Genomic DNA, 12569 nt, shown 5'->3' with positions numbered 1-12569 from the left:
GTGCAGAAGGATGGACGAGGTGCTCCAGGTGCCGGAGCAGAGCTTCCCCTGCAGCCTGTGGTGCAGACCATGGTGAGGTTGGTTGTGCCCCTGCAGCACATGGAGATCCACAGTGGAGCACATATCCACCTGCAGCCCATGAAGAGCCCCATGTCAGAGCAGGGGGATACATGAAGGAAGCTGTGACTCCCTGCCTGTGCTGAAGCAGGCTCCTTGGCAGGACCTGTGGCCTGTGGAGAGAGGAGCCCACTAGCGTTGCAGTGGGTTTGCTGCAGGACTTGTGGTCCATGCTGGATCAGTCTGTTCCTGAAGGGTGCACCCCATGGAAGGGACCCACACTGGAGCAGTTCATGAAGAACCGCAGCCCATGGGAAAGACTCAGACTGGAGAAGTCCATGGGCACTGCTGTGGAAGGGACCTCGTGCTGGAGCGAGGGAGGAGTGTGAGGAGCCCTCTGAGGAGGAGGAAGGAGCAGCAGAGACAATGTGTAATGAACTTATGACAAACCCCATTTCCTGTCCCCCTGTGCTGCTGAGGAGGAGGGAGTAGAGAATTTGGGAAGCCTGGGAAGAAGGGGGGGGGGTGGGGGGGAAGTGTTTTTAAAGTTTGGTTTTATTTTTTATTATTCTGTTCTGATTTGATTGATAAGAAATTAATTTTTCCCCAAGCTGCGTCTGTTTTGCCCGTGATGGTAACTGATGAGCGATCTCTTCCTGTCCTTATCCCAGCCCATGAGCCTTTCATTGTATTTCCTCTCCCCTGTCCAGTTGAGGAGGGGAGTGGTAGAGCAGCTCTGGTTGGGAACATGGTGTCCTGCCAGGATCAGCCCAACACATGATGCTACAATTCTGGGTCTTCAGACTGTTTTCAAATCTTGTGTGTGAAGCCCCTGTTCAGATAGGGTGATGTGCTCAGGTACCAGGTGATGCTGAAATATTAAAGGCTCTCTTTGAATCTCCTCTCCTACCTCAAAAGGAAATGGCCAGCAAGTCTTCATGAAAGTCCTTTAAGATGAGAAGAGGATGACTGTAAGAAGGTGTTTTGTGATCACAGATACTCAGAACAAATTAGTGTGCGTTTTAGTACAAAGGAATGAGGATTCTGCTGTTGTGCCGCTGTTATTTACAGCCATTTTCTCTCACTGCCTGCACCTGGCAGCACAACAGCAGGGAAAATGGGATTTCAAGCACTTTAAATCATTATCTCTCAGAAGCAGAACAGCATGGTTATGAGTGTGATGGAGTTTTGTATGAGCAAAGTGTGATTAAGAGATACCGTGGCTTAGGGTGGACATTATGGTCCTGCAGGGTGAGGACTTTGGCAATGCCAGTTCCAAGACTTAACCATGAATAAGAGATCAGATCTGGAGCCTTCCTGGGAGATCAGTGTGACCCTGGCATTTGGGAGCTGGTGGAGTTATTCATAGAGAAGCTGAGTTTCAGGACTGTAGTCTCTATTTTGAAGGGGTGAAACATAAAAGGAGACGCTGCTGAAAAAAGCTGATGTTTTTGTGTTGCGTGGCACAGCCTTTAGACATCCTTACTCAGTATAGGGTATCTCTTTATAGGTTTGAGTAATCTGCACATACTTGCCATATGGAGACTTAATATTGGCCTTAAAGATGCCTTTCACATTTGGGCCAAATTCACTAGATTATCCGACTGTAATCCAGCCCTTTGCCTCAGCTGAATGCTGTGCTGCTGTGCAGTTCTGCAGTAGACATTTTTCTCTATTATGAACTTAAAATTATTAATTTTTTTTTTAACTTCTTTTTCATTCCAATTTAACATTAAAGTGCAGAAACACTTTCTGGGCTCAAAGTGGTATCATTTGAACAGATACTGTAAGGAAAAGGATGAAGCAAATGCTTATAATGAAGTAAATTTAGATGTACAATTTGTTATTAGTTCTAATCTCCAGTAATAAAACCTGACAGGGGAAGTTCAGGTTAGATATAAGGAAGAAGTTCTTTACTGCAAGGGTGATGAGACACTTGCACAAGTTGCCCAAAGAAGCTGTGAATGCTCCATCCCTGGCAGTGTTCCAGGCCAGGTTGGACGGAGTCTTGAAAGACATGGTCTAAGGTGAGGCATCCCTGCCCTTGACACGGGGCTGGAACTGGATGATCTTAAGGTCCTTTCCAACCCAAACCATTCTATGATTCTATGATTATAATAACTCATAGGTATTGCAGAGATTATATCTCAGTACATGTACAATATATTTTCCAAATACAGTTGGAATTCTATTTAAGGTAATTGCTCAGACATTACTGGTTACAAGGGGTGCTTATCCTTTAATTTATGTCTTTTGTGAGCTCAGAAGACAGCGCTGTGATGTGCACATCTGTAAGGCAGGTTCATCTTCCTTAAATGCTCAGTGTATGAGTTATCTGGTACAATAGGGAGTTGTATGGAAAATGGGAGAACTGTGAGAGGGAAACAAAGTCTCGATGAGGAAAAAGAAACCAGCTGATCCACTGAAGCTTTGTCACTGAGAGTATTTTACTGAAGCTTGGGGTTTTACAAATCTGGAATAGAGACCCTAAAGATCAGAAAGCAAGAAACACAAGTACAGCTAAGATTAAAATACCTTTAGATTTACACCCCCTAGTAAAATGCAGTTTAAGAAAGTAGTAGCAGATGTGCAGCACACTGATCACTTATAGAATGATCAACATGGTTAGAAGAAGCATTATTTGGGCAGTTATTATACGGGGGTGATGCGAATAATGACCCTTTCACTTGCTCCATGTCTTGTCCTCTGGCCCTGGTAGCGTTGGGGGGGATAATTGTGTCTGTTGCAGGCTAATACATTGCAGTGTAGGCAAACTCTCGAGGGTACGGAGCCTCTGAAGTCAAACTTGATGATCCTCTTGTCTCGTGAATGGTAGTTCCTACAGGTTGGGAGCATTACACACCTGGGAAAAGAAAGAGGAAACAACCCATATATAACTGTCATACAAAAACGGTGACTTGGTCACTGAGCCCATTTGTTTCATTGCTACCAAGAAACCTTCCTTTGGAAGTTTCTCGTTGTGATGTTAATCACAAGTCACAGCACAGAACTGCACACAGATGCAACTATATGGAATTTAAATATGTGTGTTGGTATAACATGTAACGCAACATATGGAAACATCACACACGTATGTGAATGGATGCGTGTAAAGCACATGGTGGAATTGTAAATATGTGAGGAATAGTTACTGTGTAAGCCTGTTAAACTTTCTCAAGTTATCTTTTATTTCAACCTGATCTGAAGAGCTATGAAGGAACAATTCCATATCCCAGATCAACCAAACCCCCTTCAATCAGGTGCTTCGTCCTTCTCTTTTTAAATATAATTTGTGAAATACCTTCTGAGAGTTGATACCTTTTCTTCTTCCCTAGCACAATGTTGTAGTGAATTATACATCGAAAGCCTACTAACAGAACTGTGTGGTTTTGCCCTGCTAGCTGCTTCATTTAAAATCTTGCTCTGCTTTCAAGAGAGCAACCTAAACGTGTTTCAGGAGTGTGTATCTTTGGTGTATCTGTTTATTATTGTCCATATGAAGTCAATCACATGTAAGGAATAATTCTGAAATGGTTATTGAGGTATTTTCCTTTCTTTTGACTAAATCAGATATGGTTGTGAAGTCATGAGGATTTGGAGGGACCACACGTGTGTCCGTAACTAGGATCAGACTTGGCTCTGTGCTGTAGAGGGTAGCAGGAACAAACAAATCTGGTTTGGCAGAACACAGTATGATGAAGCCTTCACTGAGTTTAGAGAAGATGGTGAATCATAAAAGGCAGACTTGATGTTTAACCATCTAGATAGAGTTTCTCTGGTGTGGAGACTGTAGCACTGGTTATTATTTGGCCATTAGCATTCCTGTGTGTTTTGCAGTTCAGGCTTGGCAAGAGAATTTGCGTTTCTGCTGTGGAAGGTGCCAGAAATGGATCCTCCCTCTGTGTTGGAATGGGTCATGGCTTGATGGGCTATGAGTTTAGAGCTGCAAAGGATGGATGGAACCTTTTCCTTAGAAAGTCAGGCAAGCTGAGGGGTAACAGGGCTTCTTGTCCATGCTGGGAGGATCCTGGGCCACCCAAGGGGGGCCAACCTCACGTGCCAGCTGAGGACATTTTGTTGTGAGAAAGTCTGCAGAGCCACATGAGATAAGAGAGGTGAAATTACTGACAAATCAGTTACTGTTGGTTCAGGTTCAGTTACTAGCTCAAGGACTCAAGGGGGAAAACAGCGACGTGGAGAGGAAGGTCTTAAAGGGAGAAAGAAGGACTTTGCTTTGTGGCAGCTTGGAGCTTCTGCTGGACAGCCAAGATAACCCCAGCATCCCAGCCCCTTTGGCACGTCTCTGAAACCCTCACAAGCATCCTCTGGTGCCATAGGTCATTAACTCTGGCAAGGCTGACTCCAGGGATCAATAGACAGGCAGCAAGAATGCTGCCAATAGAGTTGTTTTGCAGAGTTTTACTCTGATCAGTAATAGCTGGTGTGGGTGTGACTGTTCAGTCAAATCATGTTGTACCTGAATGTTTGAAGTGTGTAAGAACCCGGTGTAAAACCACATTTGAAGAGCCCCAGTTTAGCTGGGACTCCCCGTGCACATATATACTTACTGTTGTAATTGTATGCTTTGCATCCCAGGCCTCCTCCGTCCACATAGGCTGGTTAAGAATTCTAGCACCTCCATCCGCAAGTGTTGAGATAGAGAAACAGGGTTTGCTGGAGAAGAAGAAATTGAATGTTGATAAGCCATATGTGAGCATAGAGTAAAATGCAGCATGTACTAGATACTAGTATGCTTTACACGTGTGAATGTGGGCCTTGCTGCCCTACCTGGAAATAGCAGCTGGGTGGAGAGGAAATTAAATTCTCCTTCTTTGATGGTGTACCATTATAAACTTGTTACTTCATCCTACAACTAACCCTGAGGTGACACAAGTTAGCACTACCTGTTCATTCTCTCGTGGGAAAAGGGTAGCTCACCACTGATGATAAGGCTTGTGAGCCTCCTAGAGCATACAGGCACGCACTGACTAGCAGCCTGGCAGGCTATAGGTGGATGTTTCAAACATCTTTTGCATGAATGGTTCAGACATAGGCTGGCTCATCCCCTTGATGTTTATCATCAAGGATGGTTCAGCTGCCATCAGTGACGTGTGGTCCCTGGGTAAGCTGTGGCATCCCGCAGCTCTCTGCCTGCTCCCGACGTCTCCCATTTCCCTTCCTTCTGCATTCAGATACCCTCTGCCATTTGGAAGTGTTCAAGGCCAGGTTGGACAGGGCTTGGAGCAAGCTGCTCTAGTGGAAGGTGTCCCTGTCCATGGCAGGCGGTTGGAACTGAATGAGCTTTAAGGTCCCTTCCAACCCAAGCCATTGTAGGATTTGGTGATTAAGCTGCCAGGCTTTCCCAGCTCATGTCTCTTACGCAGCATATACCACCCTTAGGAAGGGAAGCCATTAAAAAGAAGAAAGAATGAGAACACCTTACCTCGGCTGTCAGGTGCTGGGTCAGTTTCTGCACGGGCTTTTAATGCAAAAGAAAAGAAAACAGACAAAACAAGTGAGACTGAATAAGGAAAACATGTGCTTTCATGTAATCAATTAATATACGTTGTAATCAGCCGAATGCATCAAGACTAGGAAATGCTAGTAGCATATACTACTAATAGCTAGTAGTCTGAGGAATAGAGTTGTTATGGGCAAAGGACCTGCATTAAGAAAGTGTAGAGGTTTGACTACTAAAGGTGACGTATTACTAGCATTAATGGGAACAAGATTTAATACTGCTTATTCCTTCATGTAGGCAGATAGTCCCATGCTCAAATGCTTTGCGTCTGGAGTTCAGTTTCCTGCATGTTGTCCACACAAGTATGTGTGTTTTATTGAGTGCCCTTTGCAAATGTGTAGCTGGCAGGGCCAGACTTTAAAAGAAAACCTTCATCTGCTATGTAAGCATCTGAATCGGAACATATTCGATTAATGAGCAGAACTTGCAATTCACATATTTCAGAAGATAAATCCTGTTGTAGAAAACTAAGTTTCAAACCAAACAGCGCGGAATATGTCAGAAGGATTCCAACTGACTCCACTTCCTGTGGGGATGCAACTTTGGAAGAGCAGGGAGGTGGACTTCCTAGGAGTGAGATGATCCAGAGCAAATCTCCGTTTGTATTGGTGTAGTGAGTCTGCTCCAGCAGTTTCACCTTCCCTAGTGCTTTCCTCATTGCTGGCACTTCTTCCATATCAATACCAACAGTACTTCCCATCCCTTGATTTGTATGGAAGCCAAAGGAGTTACCCCCAGAGTTAAATACCAGATCCATGACATTATGCACATAGTGAAGACGGGGAGCCATGCCCACATCATCAGATCACCACTTTGATAGGGAACTAAGGATGTAAACTGGAGTAATGCTGCATTATTTACAAGTAGTAACGACCTCCGCTCCAGAATCTAGGGAAACCAGTGGGTTGGGTAAGTGTGCTGCTGCGAGAAGAGAAATAGGAACACTGTCCATGTTTTAAATGCACTCATGGCTCCCTTAAAAGCCAATGAACTGCTCACTCCAGTTCAAAAAATGACCAAAAATAAATACCTGGATTTTCAACTGTCGTGGGCCCGATCAGAACTGTCAAAGACAAAGTAAAAGCCATGCTTCAGTGACTGTTCCACTGTTGTGTGAGCAAAGCAAGGGCTATTAATGGGGAAGGAATCAACGCTTTCCTCCCAGGATCAAGCATTAGCCGGATTCTACTAAACCCATCCATACCTTCTGCTTCAGGAGTGACGTGTTCCGCAGGAGCTGATGGGAGCAACGGGAGAAAACAAAGTGGCAGGTCAGCTGTTTGGAAATGCACGAGGTACCCGAACCACAGGAGACCTCAGGCCTCATCCAAGTGGTGATCAGCCACAGCACTGGAAGTGCTGCTGCTTCCCGGGGCAGGTGTGAGCAAAGTCTGCCCGGAGCGTGAGCAGCCTCGGAGGGAGGAAAACACATCCCCATAGTGGCTGCTTCTGCCAGGGCCTGCGGCAGCCTCTGAGCTGCGGTGTGGGGGGCCCTGGAAAGCTGGGGGATGTTCGAGAAGGAGCAGTTTGGGTGCTGGGGGATGGTGAGATAACGTTTTGTTTCCCACAGACAGTGGTGAGGTCTGAGCCGCCACCTGGGAATCGCTGCCTGGTGTTTGCAGTGATGGGGATGCAGCTTTGGGAAGCGCAGGAAGGCTTTTTTGCAGTGGGATGATTGAGCGCAGATCTCAGTTTATATGCATGCAGTGTGTCTGCTTCCCCCTTCCCAAGTGGTTTTATCAGTGCAAGGATTTTTCCTTTTCCATTACCAAGCCCCTTTCCCTCCTTTTACTCTGTATGAAAGCCAAGGGAGAGCAGTTGGGATTATCACTGAAGCTAATGGTTAAATCCATGAGATTATACACACAGTGGCAATAGGGAGCCAGTCAATACATGAACAGAATTTAGGCAGAAAACTAAGCATGTGTGCAGGAGTAACGCTGTATTACTTACAAGTGTTAACATCTGGTTCAGGAGTAGTAATGACTGCTACAGTGAGAAAGAAAAGATGAGATTAAATGTTGTCCGCATTTGAAATGCACATTTTTGCCCTGAAACCCATAGCAACAGCCTCCTCTGCTTGCAACATCACATGATGCCATGTGGGTAACTGGGAAGCCCTTGGATGAAAATAGCCCGAGAATCACTGGTATGGCTGTGAAAACCCTGCAGCAAAGCCCAGAGCTTGTGCAGGGAAATGGGTAACACAGCTGGACAGGGAGCAGCTTTGGCATCCAGCATTGCCTTGCGTGGAAGGCAATAGTCCACTAAACCCGAATTGAGACTGAAAATGTGAGTGCCTGACCCTAAATTCCTCAATTCAGCCTGGGAGCACTGTTTTGAGCTGGGGATCCTGCTGTCCTTCCTGCTCTGCTCACCATGGCACACAAAGTGACCAGACAAATACCTGGTGTTCCATCTATCGTGGTCTTGGTCCAGGCTGTCAAAGAGAAGATAAAAGCCACGCTTTAGTAGTTCTTCCAATACTGGATGAGCAAAGCATAGCTGGACAAAGCAAAGCAACATCATTCAGGTGTAATTAGGCTTGGCATAACGAGATCCCCAATTCAGCTACATTACAGCAGTTTACCCCATAACTAGGGATTTGTGTAAACCAGCCTGTGGTATTTGTGCTCTTGAGGGTGGGTGGAAACCACGTGTATGTCGTGTGTATCTCCACAGAGGCAAATGCTCAGTGCCACAGGACACCTCTGTCCACATACCCCACCAGGAGTTCTATCCCACCTTGAATTCTTCAGGGCTAATGATGAAGTAAGGGCTCTGTCACCTTTGAAAGAGCATGAAGTTTGGCTTGGCACTGATATAATCCAGGGAAATCAGCATTCTGCTGCAGGGTAAGTTGTGTTTGACTACACATGAGGTCATTTTCACTGCCACCCCATGCAATGAATACCTCTGTCACAGTCAGGCTGAGAAGCAAACCTGGTGGGGACAGGTATAATGTCTGTCCTGCCTCCTTGCCCAGGCTGAAACCCAACACAAACTGCTGTTTGCAGTGAAACAGCTCCATCACTGCAAGATCTGGTAGAGCCTGTGGCATGAGCCACCCTGAGCTCCTTCTTCCGTTAAAGTACATTCATCTTGGGAAGGCTGATTGGGAAACAAACATTTGGGTTTCTACATGACTGAAATGTTTAAGCAAGTATGGCTCATGCTGCAACGCAGCCTCTTGATACGTTGGAGGAGAAATAGTCTGCAGTCTGTTGGCCCTTCACACCAGTGCTTAAGTCACTATATGAAGGGTATCAACTGTGAAATCTTTGCAAGACCCATATAGGGAGAACTCACCAGTGTCCACTGAGTCAGAGAAAGTATCTGTGAGCGTAGATAAGGCTGTAGGAGACAAGCAGTGTTAAAAAAGGTTGTAATGAGAGAAACTATTTGTTTCCTTGGTCATTGTCTATCATGTTATGCAGCATCTTGGACTAACAGGTGGTACAGAGAGATCCGTGGCCCTTGCCACCGAAACTGGAAGGGTACAGATAGAATGGCAGAAGAAAAGGCACAGTCTGTGCTCTCTCTGGAGGATATGATGGGCATTCAAAACGATCTTCACAACCTGAATAAATGTCAAAACCCAGCAAGCTGATATTCAGTACCGACAGGAGGAATGGGCTGCTCATTGGAAAGAGAAAAAACAAAGCACAAAGGCAAAATTATCCTTTCAGCTGGCATGGAAGCACCGTGTTAAAACTGGAGGTTGGTGATGTTAACACTCCAGTGAGCCAGCCTTACTCTTAGAGTCATACATGGGAGCTACTTAACTCTGCTTGGTGCTAAAGAGACTCCAGCTGCTCAGTCGGTGATTGCACGTTTAAGAAAGATAAAAACAATGGGGAGAGCTTGGATGGATGAATCATAGAATCACAGAACAGTTAGGGTTGGAAAGGACCTCAAGATCATCCAGTTCCAACCCCCCTGCCATGGGCAGGGACACCTCACACTAAACCATCCCACCCAAGGCTTCATCCAACCTGGCCTTGAGCACTGCCAGGGATGGAGCACTCACAACCTCCCTGGGCATCCGATTCCAGTGCCTCACCACCCTTACGGTAAAGAACTTCCTCCTTAGATCCAATCTAAACTTCCCCTGTTTCAGTTTGAACCCGTTACCCCTTGTCCTGTCACTATAGTCCCTAATGAAGAGTCCCTCCCCAGCATCCCTGTAGGCCGCCTTCTGATACTGAAAGGCTGCTATGAGGTCTCCACAAACCCAGCTCTGTTTCACACACTAAACCAGCCCTTTGCAAATCTTCCACCAGCTTTCTTTAAGGAATAGATTTTGCCATTTTTGTTAGTTTGAATGGAAAAATCTTGACTGTTGCCAAGCAGACGGAACTTATTATCATATGAAGAGATAAATATACCTATGACTTGTGATGGACACACTACTTCAGTGCTCATTAAACAACTAACAAGTTAGCAGCACTCTGAAAATACTAACTGGAATCAAGATTTTAATAGGCTTGACAATATGAGCTCTGAGGAAAGCTTTGAAGAGCTGAATTTAGTTGATGTGGGAATTGTCCTTCACTGTTCTGAAGAGGGCTCTAAAGAGGATGGCCACCAGTTCTTCTGCTCCTGGGGTCTGCAGAGAGCTAGAAGAGTGATGGTAGGCACTATAGAAAATGTCCATCAATAAAAGAACTTTGGATATAGTGTCTGACACCCTCAACAAACAGTGTTGAAAACATGCCAAGTTAAGAGGTAAAATACACATAGCTGTCTCCCCTACTGCATATTTGCATAGGAATTTGGAGCCTACTGGTACTATTGATTCCAGCTTCATTAGAAGAGGAGGTAGGACAGCATGTGGGGATAGGAATGTCCCAGCTCAGCGGATGGCTGATGCAAAATGGCCCTGTCTGGTGAAATTCTGGTTTGAAGATTTTTCTTAATACCTAAGAAATTATTTTCTAGAGTCATTAAAACGGCTCATTCATTAAAAACTTGCAATGCATATTACAAAACAGGTGCCCTAACAAAGAGAATGGGTCATGAGCACATACACTGCAGCATAATCAGCACTGAAGAAGGGCTGGACGCAACCTCTATATCAGTTAATATTCCCTCCCCAGTGGGGCCTCTAAGAGGGGCTGAAGGGGAGAATATGAATGGGACAAGCATATAAGGAGTGCCCAGGATTGTCTCCTAGCCAGCTATTAGCAGCTCAGGGACCTTCTGAGCCCCAAATGGTGCCTTGCGTGGTGATGCAGGACAGAGAAATCTTTGCTCCTGAAGAACGCAATCACACAGGTTGTATCTGACTGTTCCTTACCTTCGATCGGTGTAGATGGGGGTGCTGGAGCTGTTAATAGCTCAGTGCTGCCAGATACACAAAAGCGGTCTGTGGCAAAATGATCTGTTGAAGCTTTGGGGGGAAAAAAAGGGAGAATGAGCAATAATGACCAAACATGAATATGAACCAGAATTAAGTTTTTGATTAAAATGATCTGGGTTTGTCATTTAGCTAGAAAAGTGTGAAAATACAGGAAGTTTTGTTTCAGAGTACAAACACAGACTTATCCCTTGTACCTTACTACCTTGTACGTTGTTACCCTGTACCTGAGTCTCTATCATGAAACCATGACAGATGACACCATATAATGGAATTATTATAAATAAATATTTAAAATTAGGATTTTTAAGCTTCTTGGCTACTGGAGAATAAAGCAATGTGTTCTTAGCCCTCTTTATTAAAACTTCACTGTGTGTATTTTCCATACAGTATGGCTTTCCCGTAGTTCACTTAGTCACAATTAATTTTGCAACTATAACTTTGGAAGCTGTGCTTAGGATTCCTGGTGTAGATAATGCCTCAGTCTCTTCATTTACAGAAGTGGATGCAAAGGAGCAGTACAGGGATGATGGATTGTGAAAGAGTTGAGGAAATCCACTATTGGAGAGTAACATCAATCAGAGGTAGAAGTTGGAGCTCATGGTTGCCGATATGATTTTGATTATATCCGTAAAGGAAAAGTGAATTGGATTGTAGCCTCTGAAATGTGGCAATCTGAGTCAACACTGCAAGTAAATAATTACTCAGGTAACGTGCTATTTTGTTAATATTGGCAGTAAGAATCTGGACAGGACATCTAGGGCAGGCATTCAAGTGAACTTTCTGCTGATGCTCTCCATGGGCAGCTCCACAGAACAACTACAGTGTGGTGTACTTTACACTCTGCCATGATTAATTCCTTGGTGAGAGTCCAGCAGGGATGAGTGGGAGAAGCAGCTCCTGTGCTGTGTCAGATTTGGAAAGAATGATCAAACACTACTGAGTCTTTAAAGTGAAGGTGTCCCAATGTGATTAAATCATCGATGCTCTTCACCTCCCGGACAAAAGCACTGATATTTGGGCACTTTTGTTATTGACTAAATTATACCATTAACACAAGCAGCTTAAAGATCAAATTATTCATAATTATATATCTTCCAAACTCTGACAGCCCATATTTACAAATGAAGGGTTTAGAACCTGGCTTCTTTCTTCACTGAGATGAGTAATTAGCAATTGGCTGAGCTTCATACAGTTATTGTATTGCCAATGTAATCTATTTTGAACCAACTTAAACACTGTTACTATTAGATTTTATGGTACAGGTCTGCTCTTACTTTCAGCAGCTGTGGAAAGGGTTTCTGGAGCTGAGGTACCGCTGTCGCTTGTGAGTGGGGTGGGTGAAATGTGTAATTCCTCAGTATCTTCAGAGGCTGTGGGAAGAAGGGAGAAACATGGAAACAAGATGGAAACAGCATTCAGGTAAGGCTGAATGACTAAATTCAGCTCTTGATGAGTTTAATTGCCTTCAGGCTTTTTGGGAAAGGGAGTCTGTGTGTCAGTTGTCTTCCACATCCACTGACAGGGCTCAGAAATGGTTCTTCATGTTGCATTGCATCAATGAAGTTCTTTCACGATGAGAGAGAAAAGCAGAAGGAGTGTGAGAAGCAAAAATAGAAATGAGTGTATTAA

Source organism: Lathamus discolor, chromosome 3 (genome assembly GCF_037157495.1).
Source record: "Lathamus discolor isolate bLatDis1 chromosome 3, bLatDis1.hap1, whole genome shotgun sequence".
Taxonomy (NCBI): Eukaryota; Metazoa; Chordata; class Aves; order Psittaciformes; family Psittacidae; genus Lathamus; species Lathamus discolor.
Note: the sequence above shows the minus strand (reverse complement) of the source record.